Raw genomic sequence first — 23,602 nt, 5'->3', positions numbered from 1 at the left:
TAGCCGCCTAATGCTGTCTAGCTAATAGCACAATTTTATTAGTTTTGAACAGAACTCGTTAAAAAATTGTTTCGAGCTTGAGGAAAAAATTCGTTTGTTCAAATACCAAGGAACATTCCATCCAAGTAATTGGCTCGTAACAAATCAATGATTCGTGATATCATTGAATGGCATTTAATCGATGAAGAACTTTCTTCAAAACTATTATCTCGACAAGAAGCGCTCGCACTGCATTCAAATCAATTTTATTGTTATTGTTTTAATAAACATTCGTTGCATCACGTGGAATAAGGTCAATTCGAATAAATTGAAATTTAGTACCAAAATCGTGGCACAGTCGTCTCAAAGACATAACTTCCGATGATCATGAGCAACGGGTCATTAACTGAACGTAGCGTGACTGTTTGCGCAGCGAGAATCATCCAAGCTCATTCGGTTCTCGGCAATTAAATATTTCTCTTGAAATTTTTTTGAAACAATTTTTTTTCTTTAATTTAGCCTCGTCGATCAACAAGCTTTGTCAATACTCCGAAACTACGAGTATAAAGAAACAGTCAAATTTATAAAAGCAACAAATATTTCGAAAAAATACAAAAGCTTTTCAGGACAGTGGCGAGTTATCCTATCGCGCATCTTTATTACCGTGTTTTGAATATGCGCGACCAGAACACTTTTTCCGCTGTTGGCTTACCCAGTCAACATTTTCGTGAATACTTTTTCTTGTGGAGCTTTCTCTCTTGTCGTGGTAAAACGAGAAAATACTCTGTTAGATAACAAACACTGTTAGGGCAATGCCTTGAGGGAAACAGTACGAGCAAGTGGTCGTAGAATTGTTATGTTTTTTTCCCCGGAGATGTGCAGTGTATGTACTACATGGATGGTATGGAAGAGTCAGATGATATGATAATTACTCGAATATTCTGAATGAAAGAAGCATTAAAAAAATTTTACCACGACTATAAACTTATTTTTGTGCATGATGAAAATGTTGACATTTTTCTTCAGTGTATACGATTGGAATTCATTTTTTTAAACCTTCCCAAACCCCGAGATATTTTTAACGACGTGCCTTAAACCCGAGTGGCAGCTACAATAAACGAAACTGACAGTTTCCATGAGATTAAAACTTAATTAAAATTTTATAAAATTTCAGTCGAATGAGATTTATTTTTTAAAAATGAAGCACTTGAAATTGGGCTTGAGAAAATCGCTGACTACACGCCCGACGTTTAATCGATAGGTTGCGTGACCACTGAGGGGTTAAAATCCTGAGTTAGTGCATGAGAAACTACTCTTATACTTATACGTCGAGTAATATGGAATCGAAGGAGGAACAAGTAGCGGCTTCGGGTCAAATACCTCATGGGATGGATTAGCAGTGAATTTTTCATTGCGCAGAACGTTTCTGAGAGCGAAACGATAAAAAAAATTCACTGCTAATCCACCTCTTAAAAATGACGGACCTCGAGCCGCTGCTGATTTTATCTTTATTCATTCCAGCCACAATATCAACGAAAATGGACTCGAGTATTGAACTCGAGTGGGTTGAAATATAGAATTACCATTGTCGAATAAATCTGATGATTATTGTTAAAATGAACCCCTTTTTGTTCAAGTAAATTTATGATTTTTGAAATACGATAGAAATTTGATCCGGAGCAAGACTAAACTCACACGAGAAAAGACTTTCTACGAGACTCGTGTGAAACGATGATGTCTTGCTCCAGTTTGAGAATTTTATAATTGATTGATGAGACATAAGTAGAGATGAATCGAGGTAATCGATATGATGGTTTTGAGGAGGAATTTCATTACGAGGTTAATTGAATTAGAGAAAAACATGAGCGAGCAATCAAATAGAGAATAGAGTTTATCACACACAAATACGATAAAATAGCTCCAATAGAAATGTAGATTATAAAGAAAGGACAAGTTTTATTAGATTACCTGACAAAATCTTGATTAAATCTAATTCAATTAAATGAAAAAATGTGATCCATTGACAGCTTAATACAATTTTTAGAGTGAAGACGTAATTATGACACAAAATATCGATATTAAATGCACTGATTTAATATCTCGATGACGCAAATTTGACGTCCTTTTTCACCGTTCGTCGGAAAAAACTATCTCCGGACTAGTCAAAGGCAGTGTGACTGTCTCCGCTGTCAACACCCAAATCGATAATGTCAATGCTCAATTGAAGGAATGAATAATTTATCAAAAAATACAAGTTTCTTTATTTTATAACATCTTTTAAAAAATTATAGTTCGTAGATTTATCTGGAATGTGAAGCAAAGTAAAATAACTGAAATTACAAAAAAGCATTGTATTTTTCGATAGAGCATTCGTTCGATGTTCAACTTTACCATCAGATTAGTTTTCGTGCCTGACGTTAAATAAACGAGTTGAACTCTCATCCATTTCAGTCCTCCTCTCATGCCGCTTCACTTTCGCGTGTTTCGTATTTTATCCGCGGATACACCAAATCAGCTCGGGCCAGTCAAGTCGCACGTAACATCGTGTGCACTTTTCTACGTAAAGTGAAACTTTTTCGTTTACGAATCCCTATACCAGCGTGGCACTCGATCTCTCACGTTGCCAGCAGTAGCATTTAATGAGAACGATAAAAAGCCATGCTTCTCGCATAATATATGTATCCGCATAGAACGAGCAGGTAATAGCGCTTGCCACCCCATATATTTTTGGGCCCGTAGAGCTCACGAGGAAATTTTAGTGACGAAAATTATTAATATTAGCTCAGGGAGAATGATCGATCGATAGTTACAAGGTTTCTTTGACGAAGGCATAGGATTTCAAAATTACCAACAAGCCCTGAAAAAGCATTTGAAATCGATTCGAATAACGATAAAAGTTGAGCAAAATATGCCAATATTGAGTTAAATATGAATACTTCATTCTGGATTATAATATTTTTTGATGATTTATTTTGTCAGCTCTGAACTTGCATTGTAAAATTCTTCTGTTATTGCAAATAAAATGAATTTTGCGATGCCGGGTTATTGGACTGCACGATCAATCTTATGTCACTTCTTCCTTACTTTACCGATTTCCATACGTTCCGATGAGACCTCCCACGACAGCAATGCAGTTCTGATGCATTATAATTATATAATTAATTACTTAATTAATTTTTGAATGCTCTGTCGGATTTTCACGAGGGCCAAAGGAAATTGGGGGTCGATATAAGCTGCCGTATGTTCACTCAATTTCAGATGATCAACGCAGCATCCCAATGATGTGGAAAGACTGCCTTCTCTGAGTTATCGATGCCTGACACATCGATAAATAGTGCATCAACTGATAAGTACGAGCCCACTCATCAGTGTGGGCTACTTATTCAAGTACGTGGAAGTCACACATCCGCTGCAGTTTCCGAAAAGAAATTATACAAAAACGTACAAATATTTTGCAACTTTCCAATTTTTCTTTCTCTATCAAACCGCCTGAAGCAAAATATTCGAGGACGTGAAATGTAATGCTTTGCTTCTCTTCATTTTTTAAATGATTTCGAGAGAGATTATGCAAAGCTTTCATTTCAACTTGTAAAATGAAGTTGCTATCGTTCTATGAGAGTGCCATCAACTCGGCAGTGTCAGCTACAGTTAATGTTATTTTCCTGAAAAATCGTTCTAATTATTTTACAGTCAACATTGACCTTCGCCCTTTATTTTTTATTTACCTGGTTTATTAAATTTTCTTTTTAGATTTTCCATTTAAACGCAAAAGAGACTCTGAAAGAAATTTCCAAAGTGAATAAAAATATGATATTTCTCCGCAGGTACCGCACCCCGTTCTGTAGTGTTTTCTATGAATAGATATAAAATGTATAGACACGTATCGTGTGCACGTTGTAAGTACTTAAGTGCGAAAAAAATAAAGTGGGAAAAAAGATTTTAAAGCCGAGGGACAGGGTTAAAAAGCATAGACAGTAAGGGAGCTTAGAAAAGGATGCCCCGCGCGATGGAAGAACAAGAAAAGGGTGGTGTAGAAGCGGAAAAAGAGTTTGCGAGAGTGAGTGAAAAGGCTTTCGCGGTTTTTCACTGAGGCGCTTTTGCGCGACCGCGTATCGAGCTTTTCGAGCAACCGCACGAATCGCGGTGCACTTAAGAAACTTTCCGAGAGATGAAATATCTTCGTGCTGACTTTGCTCGTTCCCCTTCAGATTCTTTCCTTCCTACATAGGATCGGCCTCGCTGGATCCGGAGTCTCGATACGTCACAGATATTATATCGTTCGCAGAGAGCTAAGCGAAAGTTTCGAAGATGAACGATGGCCTGGGAGTGAGAGTAATTTACAGCACGGCGTCATGAAGCTCCTGACGATATGAGGCTTCAACGGAATAATCATTTTTGTTCGAAATTTGAAAAATCATCACGGCCCCATTGTGATTCAGAGCTTAAACAGAATGTCACAGTGTTGAAAATGGTCGAGATTTCGCCAATTAGAGAAGACTGGCAAAATATTTGCCTCCTCAGATTAACGGGAACAACTCCGTCGACTTTTAACTCCGAGAAGCGTTTATGTCTTTCGGTGTCCTTTCTCGAAAGAAAAAAACGACGAATGCCAAGTCACAAATGAACCGAGTGCAACCGCGTCTCGTTCGCACGTTAGGTTTTTGTGTGCTTTCTAGGACTAACACGGTCGGACGATTTCGCACTTTTGTTCCGGCAAAATTGAATCAACCCGATAGTGCGAAAGACGGCTCAAGGCTCTCACGGTTAGAGCTGCAGGGCTCCGCGGTAGTCGCATTAACGCTGTTCCAGTGAATTGTTAGAGACCGAGTCACCGGAATGGATGTCACCGTATAAAATGGATTTTTTTTTCGTTTTTTCTCAAACTCATTGTATATGTACGTAAACTTTTCTGTATTTCTGAGAAATGAGCGTCTCCACGATTGCCCGAGTTTGAAGTTTTCCCTTTTCCACCCCGTTAACAAAAGCTTGTCTAATTATTACTACGCTCGCCCGTAATTATGTCTTTCTTATACAAACACACCGAGACGGAGATGTTTGCTCGCGTTTATCTCCGTAGAAATCAGCACAGAAAATAGAGAAACTGAAAGAAAAAAAATGTGAACGTTGCGTCCAAGTATGTCGATTACCATGCTCAAAGTATTGTTTGAAAAACCAAAGTCATGCGCCTTCTTTGCGCTGATGAGCAGGGATTCAATGAAAATATGCAACAAGTCCCAGCTCGAGTCCCAACATTCGAAAATTTCGGTTCTTCCTCTCGATCGTACAATTCTCGAAATTTTTTCTGAGCATTCACATTCTCAAAATCTTCGACGAAAGTGGAATTCATTTCGTAATTCCATTAGAACACGTGAGTTAATTCAATGGTATTTGAAATGTTAGGAGAAATAATATTTTCTATACGCGGCGACGAAAAGTAGGAAAACTTAAACTTAGGTTTACGCGAGCCGTGAATAAATGCAAGTTTTGCTTTCATAGGTGCGCGCATTCAAAAACAAGATTTCAGAAGAGCGTTTGTAGGGGCAAAACTTTGGTGTTAACACCGCTCGCGTTCGTATAATTACAAGTTCTCTTGGCTTCCGTTGATTTACGTAATTTTTCTTTGCGACGTTTCGAATATTGCTTGATTAACTCATAGATTTTTCTCTCAGCCGTGACCCTGATAATTCTCCACGTTTTTGAAATTGTTTCATCAAATATTGTCCACCGAAAAACATACTCGATAAAATTTTCAATTTTTTATCTCCCGTCTCACTCCCGCTACTATTTTTCGAAACTAAATGTGTTTTTTCGTCGTTTCGTGTATACACGGGCGCAATATATACCCGTTTCTCTTGTGTTTCGCATAAACTTGGCCTAAAGGGAATGGTGGATATTTCCGTCTCTTCGACTTTCCTCTCGACATCCCTTTTCCACGACTGCACGTTACAACCTGCCTTTTTCATTTTCTTTTTCATCATTTTTTTTCTTCATTTTTCTCTTTGCTCCTCCTTCATGCTTTTCCGCGTCTTTTCCTCCGTCACAGCCATACATTTTATACGTTTTCTATATCTACGGAGAATATACCAGAAAGCGCAGAGAAAGTTTAAAGAGTAAATATAGACAGTAAGATTTCGAGGATGAAACTTTTTATCCACTTTATTTAAACTCATCGTTGATCAGATATTAACCCTCGAACTTATTTCAACGAGGTAATTAGCTACCCCACAAAAATGTCAAGATTCCTTCCCGGAGCGACTCTTAAAACTGTTCCATCCGTTTTATAGAGTTTGCAGTATCAAATGTTTGACATGCAACTTTCATACACCATCCGCTTCGTTATTAAAAATTAAATAAAATCGTTGATAATTAAATTTTATTACCGCACAAGAGGAATATTCCATGGAAACGGGAAGATTGTGCAATTACTTATCCCAGCGTGGGGTTTACGTTGGAAAAAATGGATTGTGGGGTTCTAAGGTTAGTTGTAGGATGAGGTGAAACGAGGGAGAATATTGCCTCATCATTCAAGACTTTATTTTTCAACGGTACAAAGGGTTGCAATGTTTCAAAAATTGAAGACTCGATTGTTGTTTGAGTTGCTGCTTTCAGATGTGATTTTCGAATACGATGATTCGAAAATTTGAGTTTTCTCCGAAATTTTGACGAAACTAAACTCTAAAAAAATCGCAGACTACAGCTAGCGTGATTCAAGCACAAAAATGAGCTTGGAATCTCATTTGAGATGCCCCACAAGAAAATATAAATTATTACTTCCTATTCGGGGTTCAAAAACGCACATTTTTGTGCATGCAGTCAGTCGAGAGTTGAAAATAGAAATTCTCATTAGCAAGGTACAGTGCAACTTTTGAGATTGTCTGTACGGGGTAAGAGTGAATTTTTTCTGTGCGGGCTCTCTTGTCAGCTTTCTGCTTCTCACGACACACAGCATCTGAAGGAAAGAAAGACAATTCCAGTCTCTCGGGCTTTCCTTTATCCATCGTGCGATAGCTCAAGGTGTAACGCTGCTACGTGTCGAATATGTTCAGCCAAGCTCGAGCTTATCGAGCCAAAAGAGCTGGCTCTACACTGGATATATACTCCGGGATATAGTACCCTCACCATTTCCGTTCTCTTTCGGAACAAAAATGCCACATTGTCGAACAACTTTCATGCTAGATATGTGTTGAAAGAAAGAGGAGTTGGGAAGGTGAGAAAGTGTAAGGGAGAGAAAGGGAGGCAAGAGTGATTGCTAGGTTTTAAAAATTGATAACTTTTTGAGGAGTTAACAAATCTAGGGGACGACTTGTTGCAGATTCGATTCGTTTCTAACGACTCAAATCTTTTATAGGCAGTATAAAATCGCAGTACAAACCAATGATTCTCATAGGAAAGTCTAGACACTGTCGGATGAGTGTCACGTAATGTTTCACTCAGCGTTTTGTCGACATTTCGCAAACCATACAATTTGCATCATCAGAGCTCGAAGCTCCGTTATCGATTTGCTTATATCTGCCTATCTTCAGAATTCAAGACGTTAACCACTGCATTTCCAACTACTTTAGGAGTGTAAGACCTTAATTCTTCATACAGGCCTTACGATGCTTTCGTCTTCGATTCATCAATTCTTTGTAAGATTCAGGTGGAGCCTTGGCTGAATTCTGATTATTTTTTATTCATTATGTTATGACCCCAATACGGAAGCCGGTCAGTGCACTTTGTCAACAAGAAACCTGGTAAGACAAGAAGGTCTGGAAGCCTTTGAAAAAGCCTCATTGGAACTTGGCAAAACATAAACGCTGCTAAAAACACTTGTTTCATGATTACAATTGCGTGCCCCATCGTAGTTAACTCAATTTCAGATTTTAGATGATTCCTGTCATCAATTCCCACTGGAAAAATGTTCTCAACTACACTCGGAATCGATCCGACTTACTTTTTAATCTTCGTCTTTGAATTTGGCTTGCCTAAGTTCTCGAAATAATAATAAAATCTTGGAATGTACTTAGATTAATAGAAAAAAATGAAATAAAGGGAAAAAATCGTAAATGAACTTGAAAAAATATTGGCCTGAAATGACAGCCCAATAGATAAGGTGTACAAATAGAAAACATCAGTACAAACTATAAATTTTGAAATATGACTAATTATTATTATATATTTTGGCTTCCCCTGCCTTAACAATTCCCGCGTGGGTCCGTCGTCACATTCCGAACTGGAGTCTGGCTAAACCACCTTGGCTTGTTGTACCTCGGCTTATACCCCCAGTCTCGTTGTTTTGTGAAAATCCCTTGGAGAAAATCCACATTTGCACTCGTAAAAGTCTGTCATCAATATCTTGAACTTCATGTATGTTGGCAGCAGCCTCGTGTGACTGGAAATCCGTAGAGAGAATTCACGCTCAAATCCTACCAACCCCAGTTCTTTCTATGGCTGCCCTCACAGTTTTCTACACGGAACATTGAAGATTAAACACTCAAAAGAAGCGCATGCTCAACGATTTTCGAAACCCCTCAATTCCTGTTAATTCTACAATATAATTGTTGCACTTTGGCTTTCTATCAGTTACTGCTGAATTCGAATTTACATATGGATTTTCCAAGTTCAAGATAGCACATTCCAAACGACGTTGAAGTTTGCAACGTTGGAGTCCAACTCTCAAATAATTCTAATAAATCTCCAATTTTCTTCCCTGCCGAATTTCCAATTCATAATTTTTTAAGCCACATCAACAATTCGTGAAATGAAAAAATAACTAATTATAAATCTTTTTTTCGTTCATTTCGTTGAACTCCAACGTTGCAAACTTCAACGTCGTCATTCCAAACGATGATTTAAGGAGGATGAGGGAGGCAAAACCTCCCTCATCCTCCTTAAATACTAGTATCTCCTTAAATAATAGGTTCAGAAGATTTTCCCTTCGGACCTTTAATGTAGATCGAGACACACAACTTCGATTCATTTCATTTTTCCACAAAATTCATTCCTACAGAGATATGTCTCGAAAAAAATCGATTTTACAATTACAACAATTTGCTAAAACGCAGTAAGGATATTTACACAAAAATTTAACTGCACGTTCCCACAGGTCCGAAAATGTACAACTGGTGTTGTTGCGTTTAGAAATATAAGTTGCTGTCCGGATGTGTATAAGGCAACGAGCGTGGTTTTCTTAATGGCAAATCCTTTGGGTTCAGTATTGCTGCGAGGAGCATAGTGATAAGGTGTTCTGTACGGAGACTGGGTCGTGTGCATTCCGCAGCTATAGCAGGGGGAGTCGTTCCCTTGAGAAATACTTCTCAATGCAAATGGCATTGCGCCTGTTATTGAGCGAAAAAGGTGGCTTTTTGATGTTGTGGAAGTATTTGCCGGAAATATTAGCGCGGCATATACACGGGGACGAAATGCGCTGTGCAGGAGAATGAAGTTACTCAAGTGTCGTTGGTGGAGGTGTCTTCTTATGCGGAAATTTCACACGCGCGGGCTTATCGCCTCCGCAATGCTCTCTCGCGCCTCTTGGGCAATTCGTGGTCCTTATCTTCCTCGTCTGTGGCACTAAAGACTCTTTTGCGTATTTTTAAGCACCTCACGAGATACGTCTTGCCGATGCTAGTGCCCAAAGACACGATACGAGAACGAAAAAAAGCTTGAATCCCAAAATGGATCAGATACCTCTACAGTAAATATAATTGAACGAGCTACGAGGTTGAAAGCTTCCATGGGAATTAGAAAAAAGGTAATGGAAAGAAGTGGAACGTAGTGGAGCAGGAAAACTGGTCCGTAGCTTCAGTGATCACTTGAGCAGCCGCCGAAGACAACACTCGGTTGGGTGACCGCTCGGCTCTGCTCGCGCTCCTGCATCGAGGTTTCCACTATTTCCTGCAGCTCTTTTGCAAGTGCGATACAGTTGTGCATTAGGAAAGAACGCTATCGACGACACTCTTGGGGCTTTCCAGGGACATCGAAATTAATGGAACGGAGTAAAGTTATAGGACGAGCTTGTGGAACCTCGTGAGAGTATGTAACGCAGAGACAATAAGACAAAAAATGTAACTGGAAATATTGTGTATTTACTTTATAAATCCCTTAAGGAGCGTCATATTTTAACGATGCTGATGAATCGTACGAGTTTTTCCTCAGTAAGACGATTTTACAATGAGGAAATATAAGTTCAATTCTAACATGAAGCCGGAGATGCGATGGTCGTCGAAGACCCCGCAAACTCGTGGAACTGGACAAAAACGTCAGGTTCCTGGCGCTGGATTAACAGTAAAAAAACTCAATTCTCTCTTTCACGAAACAGATCATCGAGCTCGAGGGTGTTGATATAAGAAGACGAAGCTTTCATTCAATTTAAAAAATGATCATTTTTATATACAAAATACAATTTGCGTTGCATGTATTGATTTAGTGACAAAAATTCTGGTAGCCCAAATTCGAGAACCTCGATTAAACGACTCGATGAACGAAAGAAATCCGACGAGATCCGTTGAAATATTTTGTCCTGTGTGAAAAGCTTCAATACGAAGAGTGTGGCGGAAAGAAAACGCTTCGTTTCTTCAATAAAGACTCGGCGCGGTTTACGCGTCGCAGATCCCCCGTTCGACATCTCCGTTTTGGCTCAGAATCGAAGCCATAAAATAACTCGTATGGCCACGAGGAATGAAAAACATTGAGTGCATCAATCACGCTCATCAAATCCTGTCTCCTGACAATGTTTTTGCAGCGATGCCTTATTCTCAAAGAAGCACATTTGGAATGATTTAATGTGAGCCCAAACGTTTGTCCGTAAACATGTGTCAGGTATTTGAGTCTATAGCGTGAGTAAAAAGATGGACATGACTTCTGCATACGCAAGTTCACGTCATTATTTGTTCGGTATACAAACTGTCTGGGTAGCCGCAAGATCTGTTGCCCCGACACATTCAGGATATGTTAGCGAGAAGGAAACTTTGTTAATCTCCGGATGGTTCCAACTATTGCATTCCTAATAACACTCGCTGTAGCTAAGGCAGTTTTGGAGTTGTGGGGAACGAGGACTCTGCTGGGCCGAAAGGTTGTACACATTTGTCTCTGGGTCACACGTATATGCCTTGAAGCCGCCTGTATACGCTCGTCCATAGTTTCACCTAATTACACGAAAGCACGACACTTCTAACATGTTCATATATAATGAAATCCGTCAATCATATAGCATCCTCATAAGTGACATCCGAAACGAAAGGCCAAAGTCCAGAGTCATAAATATCATTTACCCCTTCGATATGCTTTGTAATGCTTTGTTTTTTATACCAATTTATATTAGCCAGTTCGGCGGCATAATGCAAAGAAATATTATATTAAGGGCGGGGCCGTATTTTTTGGACGCATAAATATGGGGCACTCGTTTATCAAGGGAAATTTGCACTGATTCTTAACCTCTGAGAAGTCGCGGTTATACGAAAAGCTTTTGCCATTTTTCCAACTTTTATCGATAATATCTCTCTTCGACATTCGATAACCCTTTGTTTTGTGGGTTTTTGGAATTTGTGATATTCGGTATATGAATTATTGAAGATAAATGTGTGACGATGGAACCTCCGTAAGCTCCCGTATAAATTTTACAATTTTTGAACTTTTAATTCTTTATTAACTGTTCGATAACCCGACCTGAATTTTGTCAATCAATTCCCGTGCACTTTAACTCAGTGTTAATTAAAATCGGTTTTTTGAAGAGAGTTCGGGTTCGTGTAAGGAATACCTTAAGCAGAAACGGGGCCTTTTTCATCTGATTGAATATCTACTAGGCAATGGTACATCGAATGAAAAAACATCAAGCTCTTGAGAATAGTGCACAGCAATTATTATTCCCCCCGTAGCATGAATGCCATTTGCGTCACATCCTGTATCGTACTTTGAAGCTGTTCACAACGCGCAAGATGTTGGGTCGTCGTCATCTTGTTCTCGCCCTTTATTTGCATATAACCATAGGAACAAAGGCGCCTGCTTCTACAGCTTGAGGCTGTGGAGACTTTATCATTTCGCTGGCTTGTCGAATGTTCCCATCTCTAAATCAAACTGTACGAACACTGGTGTAGATTGAGTTTCGTCAAAAGAACGAACGGAGCTAATAAACAAAAAAGTGGCACATTTCTCAAAGTTTAGTTAAATCCACCGAGGAAAAGTGACCCTCTGGCCTCTCCTTGCTTCATTTCCCAATGGAAGAATTCGTTCTGGCACTTTTTTTCCTGTGGACCAGCTCATTCTTCAACGGTATTTAAAATCTTTATTTCCAAAGAGCCTGGAAAACAGCAAGATTTTCAAAGCCCGTTTTTCAACGATTCACTGATAAGACGAAAAACTTGTAAGACTCACGGAACATGTGACACTCTCGTAAGCTATACAGCCTATTTTATGCTTTACCGGAAACCAGCATCTTAGCAGTGAACACTGTAAAAGAGCCTTCGAAGTTCGCACCTTGCCAAAGTGATGACTGATCGAAAAGCAATATAGAAAAAAGGAAACTGTGCCGGTCCTTTTGACTTGTAAATTCGGCCCCGTTTCAACAACGCCTAACCCGAGACAGCCGCGGCAAAGGTATTTCCCTCAATCTATGTTCCCTCGCCACGAGCATGTGCATTATGCTCTTTCTGAGCGTACGCGGTCCATGCAGATTTGCCCTAGCGTCACAAATCTGTCAGACGTGTACTAGCCAAAGTAAATATAGCTATTTATTGTGTGCTCTTCACAGGCAACCTACCAAGATTCTACGAACACAACGGAGCAGCGATGGTGGTTTTGATACTCGGTTGTATATGAGTTTGCCGAACGCGAGAGAGATCCTCTGGCTCCTCCTCTTGCTACAGGTGTTTCAACTTCCCTAAGCTTTCTCGCCCGGGTAAACACGACTATATTCTCGACTCGTTTACTACCTGCTTTCACACGGAGTAGCCAGCACAAGCAGCCCAGCAATTGCGACATCGAGACGAAATTGTTCAGCCGCCTTGTCGGTGTTAACCAAAAATAACAGTTCCAACCGAGAGGCTATTTGTATTAGTTCCAATAAGGAAGAGCTTGGAGAAGCTGCAAGAACGACTTGAAATTACACTTACCTTAAAGCTCCTGATCACACTTATCTACAGATCCGAAGATCCAGCTCTCCCTTCAAAGAATCATCAGGGATCTTTCTCACCAAAAGTCAAAGCCTTCAACTTCCTTTCGTCATGCCCAAACGCTTTCTTCGGGCAGGGGATTTAAATCGCTCTGGAGAACCGTATTTTATACCCTTTTGCCGATCTTCCAGCCCATTTATGCGGATCGGATATAGCTTTTCCAAGATTCTATCTCTCGTGCATGAAAAAAGCAATGATTCACGAGCTCGAATATGAAGATCCCTCAATCCCTTTTGCTCTTCGGGAAACTCTTTTTCTTTAAATGGACATTGTTTTGTCGATACGCCAAGATAACCACCTGTAAGAACAGAAGATGAAGAAGTCATTTTTTATTGTGTTCACGGTGTCCCTCTGGCGGAGACCATTGCAAACAGATTCGATTGCCAGGAAACGTTTCATGTTTGTTAAGGAAGTTGAGGCTGTACAGTCATTTTTTTTACCCAAAAGTTATGACCTGTACCTTTCAAAAATTAGGCCAGTTTACAGTTTGACAATGTTGCATACACTTTAAAGAAAAGTTGGGGAAAAAAAGACGAAAAACTGGTGAAAGCTCAATCGAAAACACGAACGGTGACGATCCTAGTCTCAAAAAACTGCACGGAAAACAGACTATTATTAATATAATCTCAGCAAATCTCCTAATAAATCTGAAAAAAATTGACATTATTCGGCAAGCCTTGCTCATGTTGCCCAAAAAATTTCATATTTTTAGCATCATTTTTAACGGAGATATCACTGAATGTGTCTTGACTTCCATAAGATTACATGTTATTTGGCCCGAATTGTTATTGATTTTTCTCAGCAACGGCGCTCCTAAACTGTCTGAAAATTTAACTGATTTTTTTTTACACTTCACTTTATAAGATGCAATCGGTTTAAAAGCGATGACATAATTTTCATTCTAATGCCTCAACTTTCTTAAGCTTGCTCATGAAAGTATTTCTGTGTCTTCTCAGAAACGCTGATGGAAAACAGGCCCAAAAAATATTACTCGAGTCAGACGTACGCATCATTTAAGGCGTTTATCGAGAGTCCGAATTCTAGAGTTTTCATTATTCCAATATTTTGTGTGCCTGCTAATATTAGTATAAATTTAAGGTACGCAGTGTTAAACGCTTACTCACTCAGCAAAATATCGTCGCGGGCGATCATGGGGATTTTCTTTAATGGCTGTTGTTGCTTCCACTGGAAAGCCCTTCGTAGAAACGTCGGCAAGCTTTATTCTTGCAGGACGATAATCCTTTATTCGAGTCAACGAGCCGGAAGCTTTACTAATAACAGAAAACTCTTTCTCAATCTCTCGACCCCCAATGCATCCCCCTTTCCAGCATCTTTTTTAATCCCTTCTGATTGAACTTTCGATGCACTTGACCCTTACGTACCCACCCTTTGAATGAAAGTTCTTGACGAGAAATGAAGCTCCGGCTCGTTTTGAAAATGAACGAAGAACCCTCAATTTATGAGTTCAACGCATAAGAATCTAGCTCATCGATCCTGTTGTTCCCTCATAATTTACTGTCGACTATGCAATTTAAAAAAAAAACACAAAAAACACAAAAAATTGGATTCTCAAGAAGCTATTCTTTTTTTCTAAATCTGCGCACCGATTTTATATGATACTTTGAATAACGGGGCCATAAAATGTGTCTGAAAATTTAGTTATTTTCCTCTCCCTCTAGGTAAAGAGAAGTTGATACCCGAACTAGAAATTAATCGAGGTTAGTTAGCTCATTGTTAAGATTATTTCTTGGGGATCATTACTGGGGATTCAATTGTGTGAAAAACGAGTTATCTTCACCTCAGAATCATTTTATTTTTTCATTACATTTGGAATAATTTTTTTTATAACCTTTAGTAATGAATCGCTCATTTGAGGTAAGTTTCGAGAGAATAGATCGAATTACTTATTCTTATAAATCATCATCGTGCGTTTGTTTTTTGGACTACATGAGTAACACGTAAGGTTTCACTGAGACTACTGTCCAGGTGACATAAAACATAAATGTACTTGTCTCCATATTTTCTCCGCTACTGCAGTTTCTTTCACTAATTTAGACGAGAAACTGTGATATCTACAAACACAATGCTGTAATGTGTTTATACGCTCGAGTCTATTCCACTCTTGCAAACGTATGTAAATATATTTTCCATGAATACACTAGAATCGTGAAGCTTTATTCGACTTTTTAAAAATTATTATTATTATTTTTATTTATTTTAATATGCACGTTAAAGTCTACGCATTAAAGCGAATGTAGGGTTGGTTTTTGAAAAAATATGCATAATATTTATCAACTCGTGTATGGGAGCAGTGGCGCATTTTTATCAGGAAGAGTTTTCCCGTTTGCCCTCGGTGGATTACTTTCGATGGAATGGGTACGGCGAGTGAAATTTGTCTGGAACGTTGGACCGTGATCTCTGACGGAGGGAGAGGAAACACGACGCTGAAGTTTCCAACGTTGGAGTCCAACGAAATGAACGAAAAAAACGTTTGTAATTCACCAATTTTTTATTTCACGAATCGTTGGTGCAGCTTGAAAAACTACGAATCGCAAATTTGGCAGGGAACAAAATAGGAGAATTACTGGAATTATTGGAGAGTTTTTTTTCGATCATTTCGTTGGACTCCAACGTTGGAAACTTCAGCGTCATGAGGAAACTTTTTTTACCAACATATGTATACACTCCATTGGTAAAGTACGATTGGGTCCAACACACCGACTTATTCAAATGCATTCGTGTTAAAAAATGCACGTATCTTGACTACGTAAGCTTTGACCGGAAGACAAAATATCCGGGAAAATATATCTTCAAGATAAATAATCACAAACTGGTATGACATAGTTTCATTGAAATACAAAGGAAAATGGTAATATTTTTCTATTGAAAGAAAAGTGTATTGGTTTTATCGGAACTTTTGGTCATATTTTGAAATACGAAAATAGTTATCGCTCGCCTATGTCAGCTGTCCTTTCATTTTCGACTGGTTATCGAATTATTATCTGTGTCGTTAGTAATTTAATTGCATAACGGCTGTTGCATTCATTTTAATTTAAATTGCTGTCGCTTGCACTTTTCATTTCGTCCAAAATATTCATGTTTGATAATTGAGATGATGTGATAATAAGTTTTCTCGATATGAACGTTCCATTGACTCCTCGAGCGTTGCTCGTCACGTGTGTGCTTTCCCACAATTATTGATTATTGCAGTTCCTCGTTATAACCGATAGTCGTTAGACTGATGGAACAACTGCTTCAATCAGAAGTTCGTTGTTCATCGGAAACTCCTTCTGTATAATCGTAAACGCGGTGGTGAACGCTTTATTATGTTTCAATCACCGTGTAAGTGCTGGTTAAATGGACAAACGTGAATTGAAAAATGTTCAAATCTCTTTACAGCCAACCTTTCAACTCTTCCAAAATCCAAATTGTTCTCTTCCTGGTTTATCTCTAATCTGACTTCTCTGACTCCATGTGGCTTATCTCACTTCATTTGCTTTCATAAAATTTGGGATTCAAAAATATTTGACACTAAATAAATGCAGGATGAGACTCGAACGATTTGAAATGTAAATGAAGTAAGCTCGAAACTATTGCAATTCGTTTCGTTGAACGACCGCAGTAATTCTTGCGAGTTTGGAATTTTGAGGTTGGCCAGAACTTTGATGAATGCGCTCAAAAAAATATTTTTCGTATTTCGAAAGAAATTTTATAAAGAATTTGTCTGGAGGAAAAAAATAATAAAAAGACTTCGCGCCAACAGATTTTTACTCGGCCCTTCGTTCATGGAAGTGGTTTAAAAAAACTAAAGTTTGAAAATTATTCCAATAAATGTTTGACTCGGGGTCAGCTCTCAGAATCCATAAGAAAAATTATCACATTTTCCACTCGAAACGTAAACATAATAAATGTGGCAGTACTCTCCTCACTGCTCTCTGCGACTCTACTTCCATCGCTTTCATCCGCTTGCTCGGACATCTTTGCTCTAAAATTATGATCTCCAGAGTCCAATATTTCTGCTGTTATGATGACATCTTAAATCATAAATATTAAAATATTTATACAATAGAGCAGAGATTTTATGGCAATTTAATATGGAGATGTTCAGAGCGGAATTGTCGCTACTTAGAGCAGCAAAAGTACGATCGCTTTCATAAAAAAATTGCTTTTAGGCATTTTTTTAGATACACAGGAAAGTTATTTTAAACGAGTAGAGCTTTTTATTCTTGCAACAAAATTATAATTATTAGTCAATTATGAAAGGATTAAAAATGCATCAATTTATGAGAAAAATAGAAAATTCTCATGGTCTTTCTGCGAGTCTAATGCATCCTGCACCCATCGTGTATTCTCCGAATGATGATTATTCACTGCAATAAGCATGAAAGAAGTTATTTTACGTAAGGAAATACAGCAAATGTTTTACTTTTCTCAGTGCATACACAAAACTGGTTTTGTGGTGTTTATACATGTGAAGAGGTTGCGAATGAGAGGAGAAAGAGAAAGGAATGAGGAGAGAGGAAAATTTGCCAGCTGATCAAGGACGATTTTGCCACGTCGAATCGGTTCAAACCTTTCGATGAGCATCTTCGTTCGACCGTTCCAAGGAAACAACATTATCATTGGAATTATTTTAGCTCAGAATGTGTTTTGCGGCATGTTCGTACATCATACCTTGCTCGTGTGAGAAAATCGGCTTCAAACTGCATTTTGAAATCGATAGAATCGTGCAAATTTCTGACGAAGTCTGGATTTAAAAATTCACAAAAATTTAATAAACATCCTGCTTTATAAATGCACAAGGGTCACAGAATATGTTAACGAATTTTTTTTAAGAGGATTTGTGTTTTTCTTATTATAAAGGAAACCAGAAATTAAGTAGCCAATTACAAGTCAGAAATGTGGAAATGGAAGAAAACAGGATTCTACATCAACATTTCGTTTTGACGTTACGCAGTAAAAATACCAGCAGAGTTTTAAAATCTTATCGCGTGCCTTTTCCATCCGTACATTATTCGGAATGAAAAATTCTTCGGAAGCCATTTTGAATCAGTCTGTAACGACGTCGCAACAAAAATTAACGTCGATAGTTCGAAAACGCAACTATTTGAGATCGATTTTCAGGGGAAAATAGCACCTAAAAACACCGCTTCTCGCTGCTCGAATTTCAGAATGTGAAAATTGGAGTTTCCCTTTTATTAATCGGATTAAAAAGTAGCAACACGCTGAGGGACCGACGCGATGGTTTTGCGACTCCAGCAATCCTCCAAGTTAAAAAGCAGCCTCGGGCAAGGCCAAATGTTCGGTTGCACGACCGATTGGCTATGCACAAACTTGCTCATCAACCGCTGGATGCTGGGAGGCAGTTTTCACTTAATTTATGATGATACCAGACTATTGAATCTCAGTGAAAATGGAAGCATCTATCTACTGAGGTTTGAAGAGTCTCGTAAGAATATTAGAGGAAATACTGGGAAAGGGGAAAACTTGGGCTTAAATAATGGGATCAGCTCGGAGAACTCGCAGGAGTAAACGCTCCGACAATGAAAAATGGAATGAATAAATTAGCAGTTACTCATGCAGAAGATTTATGGCGAAAGATCAATACTTCTGACTATTTTGATTGCATGTAAAGTACGACAAATTTCCCCTCAAAATTTGCATTCGCCTCCCTCATGGCTCGAGAATATTCGAGAACATTGAAATGTTCGATTTTCCAAAACTCCATCATAAAATCTTCAATTTCTTATGCGGAGCGACGTGCGAAATATTTCGTCGCACCAGCTATTTTCCCTTTGCGAATGTTGTCACAGTCCTTGAAATAATGCTGTTCGTTTATTTGAATTCTCTCATGTATCGCAGTGTAGCTGGGAGAATTTGTTGAAAGAGAGACGGCAAGATCCTCTGCGACTGAATTTATATGTTCGATTCACCGGAACGTTACGGTCGATGGAGTTCCACCTCGAGAATATCTTTTTCTCAAAATATATAGTACGGACAGCGACACGTACGTTATATATCGGAAACGAATTCTACGTGTCGGTTTCATTCCTGATTTCGTCCGCGGTCGTTCGTTTTCTCTTGAGCTCTAACATTCGAATCATGATCCTTCCTCGAACGACACGAAATTCCGCGATGACAAGGACGAGGACGATTGAGATTGTGCTGCTCTACGGTATTCGTCATTCACAGTTTCACGCAAAAGGAATTTTTCAAACAGCAGATTCAAGAACGTCGTTCGTACGTGCATTCTAACAATTTCCTTTTCCGAATCAGTCGAATCCCCGATGGAAAATAACCGTGATTTTCATTATATGATGACGACGTCTCGAGGTCACATGGTTAAATTCTCAACTGTCATATGCGATTGTGTGCTTCCAATTATAATTTTATTCTTGATGGCCTAATCACTTGGTATCGCCCCCGTAACCCGGAAGCTGATTTTTGAAAAAAAATTCGTACTTATCCGGGGCCCTGATGTGACCTCAACTATCACAAAATCGGACGTACGCTACACCATTTCGCTACTGTACTTTTTGCATTAAAAAATGCATCAAACTTCGTAAGTTTAGCCGAGTCAAAGTCGATTGACGTTTGATATTTCGGGTCAGCGGGACCCAAAAGTGGTCTGCGAGACCGGAGTCTGCGTGCTCCCAAAAAAACGCGACTCCTTTCGTTCTCGTTCCAGTCGATCGAGGTGGTTCATTGACGCCGACTCTAGAGACGTATTTTGTCCGATTTCGACGGATACTAAAACTAGGTTTCACTGAAACCGCAAGGGTGAGATTGAGCAATCGCCCAAGCCTCTCTGGTGGCTGCGCCGAAACATGCACGCACACAGCAACGCGAAGGGATGAATTGGATACTCGGTTCTTTAAGCAGAACGGAAAAGAACAAGTTTACTGCAGCGACATGTAGGAAGGAGGGAAGCGTGGGGGAGGGGGCAGAGAATAAAAATTTAAAGAAAATGTGCTGGAAGATCCTCGAGTTGGCTGGCAACAAAGGGAATAAAAAATAATAAGAATCCAGACGTTATAAGCGAGCATCTTAAGCAGTATTTTATCCCGCAGTGGCGAGCTTATTTCAAACGTCTTTCATAGTTAATGAGAATTGCAGAAACCGCAACCGTGAAATCATAGACTTTTCCAGACGAGAAGTCAAGAAACAATTCAGCTCTAAGTGAAAAAAAAATAGAGAAACGTACACGGACTTCGCTTCTTATAATTCTGATATCCCGACGTGCAACCACTAATTACCTCAGCTCCGAAAGGAGGCAGATAAAACGGAAGCTTGGAAATGAGACGTATAGAAATGGGAAGTTACAGCTGGACGGTGTATAAGAGAAAAGCGACGAGAGATGAAGCGAGCCGAGAAGGTTTGATGGACGAGTCTGATGGTAATTGAGTCAGGTACATTTGAAGATACTCTCGCAACGTCTTACGTCTGTATATGTCAAGACTCGAGGTTGTCTGAGCTTTTATACGGAGGACTGTACCCCGTGTCTTTGACTTCTTCTCGGAACGAATGGCAGTCGTCGATTTCACGAATAAAAAAAGAGAAAAGTTCGTAAATTCAGATGTGAATGTTGAGTTGAAATAGTAAATGAGATTTTGTGTCGGTGCGATGGAATCGTAATCAGAATTTCTGAAAACATGTTTACCATGATTTCTAGTGAAACGTGACTCAACGCTATTTACTCAGCGAATTAAAATCTTTCACTAAGATAAAAATCTTGACGATTGGAGTGAAAAGATAAAACTTGTTCTTCTTATCAATATCACTAATTTTAGCGCGTCTGCAGGATTTTTTTTTTATTTTCGTTTGCGATTTCCCGTTGTAAGCATCTTTACAGTCATTTTGAATTTGATGTTTTCGGAACCGAGCAAACTCAAAAATTATCGGATGCCGAGTTTCATTTACTCGAATAACATTCGCTGAATTGGTTTTTTACAATTGATCGGCCATTTTGATTCGTCGAAATATGACTCGACGTTCGAAACCAGCTCCCCAAAAACCCCTGAATTATCAGAACTCACTAAAATAAAATTCCACTCAGTTTTGAATTGTTCAAATATAAAATCAGGTCTGGAATCGGTGAACTCGAAAATATTGGTACCGAAATTTTGATTTCTTGTGAATGAACCCAACCGCAGTTTTTCAACGATAAGTTTCATCGCGCCTTACTCCGGAGCAGGACTTGAGGAAAATAGATTGATGAAAAACAAGGCATCGGACGTCACAGCAATTTTATTCTGATCATGATCGATTGCCAACTTTTTTCATCTATTATCATTGCTCGCGGTGGATTAATGGGCGCGTGTCTTGATTTATTGGCGAGAACGATCAATAATTCTTGGAGTTTAATTAACGAAACCAAAAAGTCAAGCGATTATAGCCAAGGGAGTTTTTCTTCTTTGAAATAAAGGCTCCGACTGCCAGCGCCGGTGGGAGAACAATAAATTATCGTACATATTGTACATACCGGGTGCACCGATAACTCTGTCCAGTAGAAACATGACTATTTAAGGTGCAACGATATCTTTACTAGAGGAAATTATTGGTCCACTCTGTATACGTCATCGATACCACTCCCGCATTTTTCCGGTTTCCCCCCCTTTTTTGCTTTTTCGTCCGTTCGCAACGCCGAAATGAAGAATCAGCGCGAACTGCAAATGAAAGCCTGCGGGGCTGGTCGGCAACATTTATCTTACATAGGATTTCAATAAATAATGTAAACCGAAGTCCGCGTCGAATGTTGATAACTTCCGCTAAAGATTTTTCATAACTTGGAAAAAAATGTTGAATGCCGATCTGCATGAATTTACCTTGAAAGGATTTTAAATGGCGAAGATTTTCCAATCGGTCCACGCAGTTTTATCTCTGGCCTCGCAAAAAATGAGAACTGTATACGAACGCGTATTCGGTCCCTCGAAATATTCTCTGCGGGGAAACCGTTCAGAGCGAATCCATTGAAGAGTGCAACGCGGATCCGCGTACCCACATTCTTGCTAGAAAATGCTTGTGAACGGAAAAGCTTTTCGCACGTCCCATCAGCCCCTCTCTCGAACTTTACGAAGAAAAACCTCGAGGAAAACAGTTTTCCATCTCCATCCAAGGTTCGAATATTACTTCTCCTTTTCCATTTTACTTCGCCGTGTGCCTTTCGATCGCTCCTCATTCTTTGTATCTGTGATACCCCGAATTTTCAATATTCTGAGATCCTGTATTTAAGAATGTACAATTTCACCAAAAAGCAATATTTAGCCGAGTTTTTCCACTGCTGCATATTCGAAAGCGTAACATTTCCGAATGACGCGCGTTCGGAGTATTTCGTGTATAGGCTCGTAGAAAATATTTTTTTCTCGCCTCTATAGTTCTTCGCAGCCCTTCCAGCCAGGAGGATCAGCCTCCTCCGCTGGACGCAGTAACGAAGAAAATAGTTTCAACGCCGTAACTGTCGAGAGTGGCAAAAACTATTTCCCATGCCCTGCCTTCCTTCGTATCCTCGAAACTTTAATATTTATTCGATGAACATTTAGTAGGCCACTGATCCTCGAGTGCTCCGTCAACACAATAGTAGTGGCTCTTACCGCATTCATCCACGATGCTTGACCATTTCTTCCTTCCTCTCGATCCCTCCCAGTTGCCCATCTCGCTATTTATCTGATCTGCGGCCCGATCCGTTTTCCATTTCCACTCGTCTCACTCAGCCGACAAACCACTATTCGGAACTGCATGACATTCCGTCAATTCCATTGACGAAATATGATTGCCACAATTGCCACAATATTGATGGAAGAGTTTCGAAATTTATTTTCCAGTTCTTTTTCTTCATCAAATGCTGTTTGGCAGGACATGGGTCAACTTTTCGTTCGTTTATTGCCTGAAACATTTTTGCTTTTGGATCAGACCGTTTCGTAGGTTCTAATTCAAGTCAAACGAAGCTTTTTTTTCATCGTTTAATGTTGGGTAGCTCTGAGGTGAATCCCAGTTCCATCTCCGGGGTTAAAATACTTCTTAGATTGTAAATAAAAAAAGGAAGGAAAGGACAAATCAGAGAGGATAATACTCGGAGATAATGACTTTTCGGAGTTCAAGAACAATATTTCACTCGCGCTCTCTCCATCCGTTCTTATACGAAGGGGACGTATGTTATGGGGGTTCCACTGCAATGGGATTCCCCTATCGCTAACTTTTGAAACTATAGCGGGTAATTTATTGCGACGATTTGTCGAATACAAACGGAGTTGTTGCTCTGTTTTGGCCGGAGGGGAAATCGGTCGGAGGTAGTTTCTTCCTATTAATTCACCGCCGCATCGAGTTATACACACGTTTTGCAAATGAACAGGTTTCTGCGGATAAGACTTAATGGCAAAAATTTCCACCGATGGCCCTTCTTCAGAACTCGGCTAGAAACGTGACTCGGAATTCAAATGAGTTTTCACAAAATATCGCGGGCAAAAGCATTCCGCATT

The 23,602-nt window shown here is 39.3% G+C and overlaps 1 protein-coding gene across 2 annotated transcripts in view; it reads left to right on the top strand.

Moving 5' to 3' along the window:
* The window catches only part of dnr1 (defense repressor 1), a 127,540-nt gene that overhangs the window by 77,767 nt on the left and 26,171 nt on the right, over nt 1-23,602 (top strand). The window lies entirely within an intron of this gene.

Source organism: Venturia canescens, chromosome 3 (assembly GCF_019457755.1).
Source record: "Venturia canescens isolate UGA chromosome 3, ASM1945775v1, whole genome shotgun sequence".
In the NCBI taxonomy this organism is placed as follows: Eukaryota; Metazoa; Arthropoda; class Insecta; order Hymenoptera; family Ichneumonidae; genus Venturia; species Venturia canescens.
Note: the sequence above shows the minus strand (reverse complement) of the source record. Positions and strands in the feature narration are given on the sequence as shown.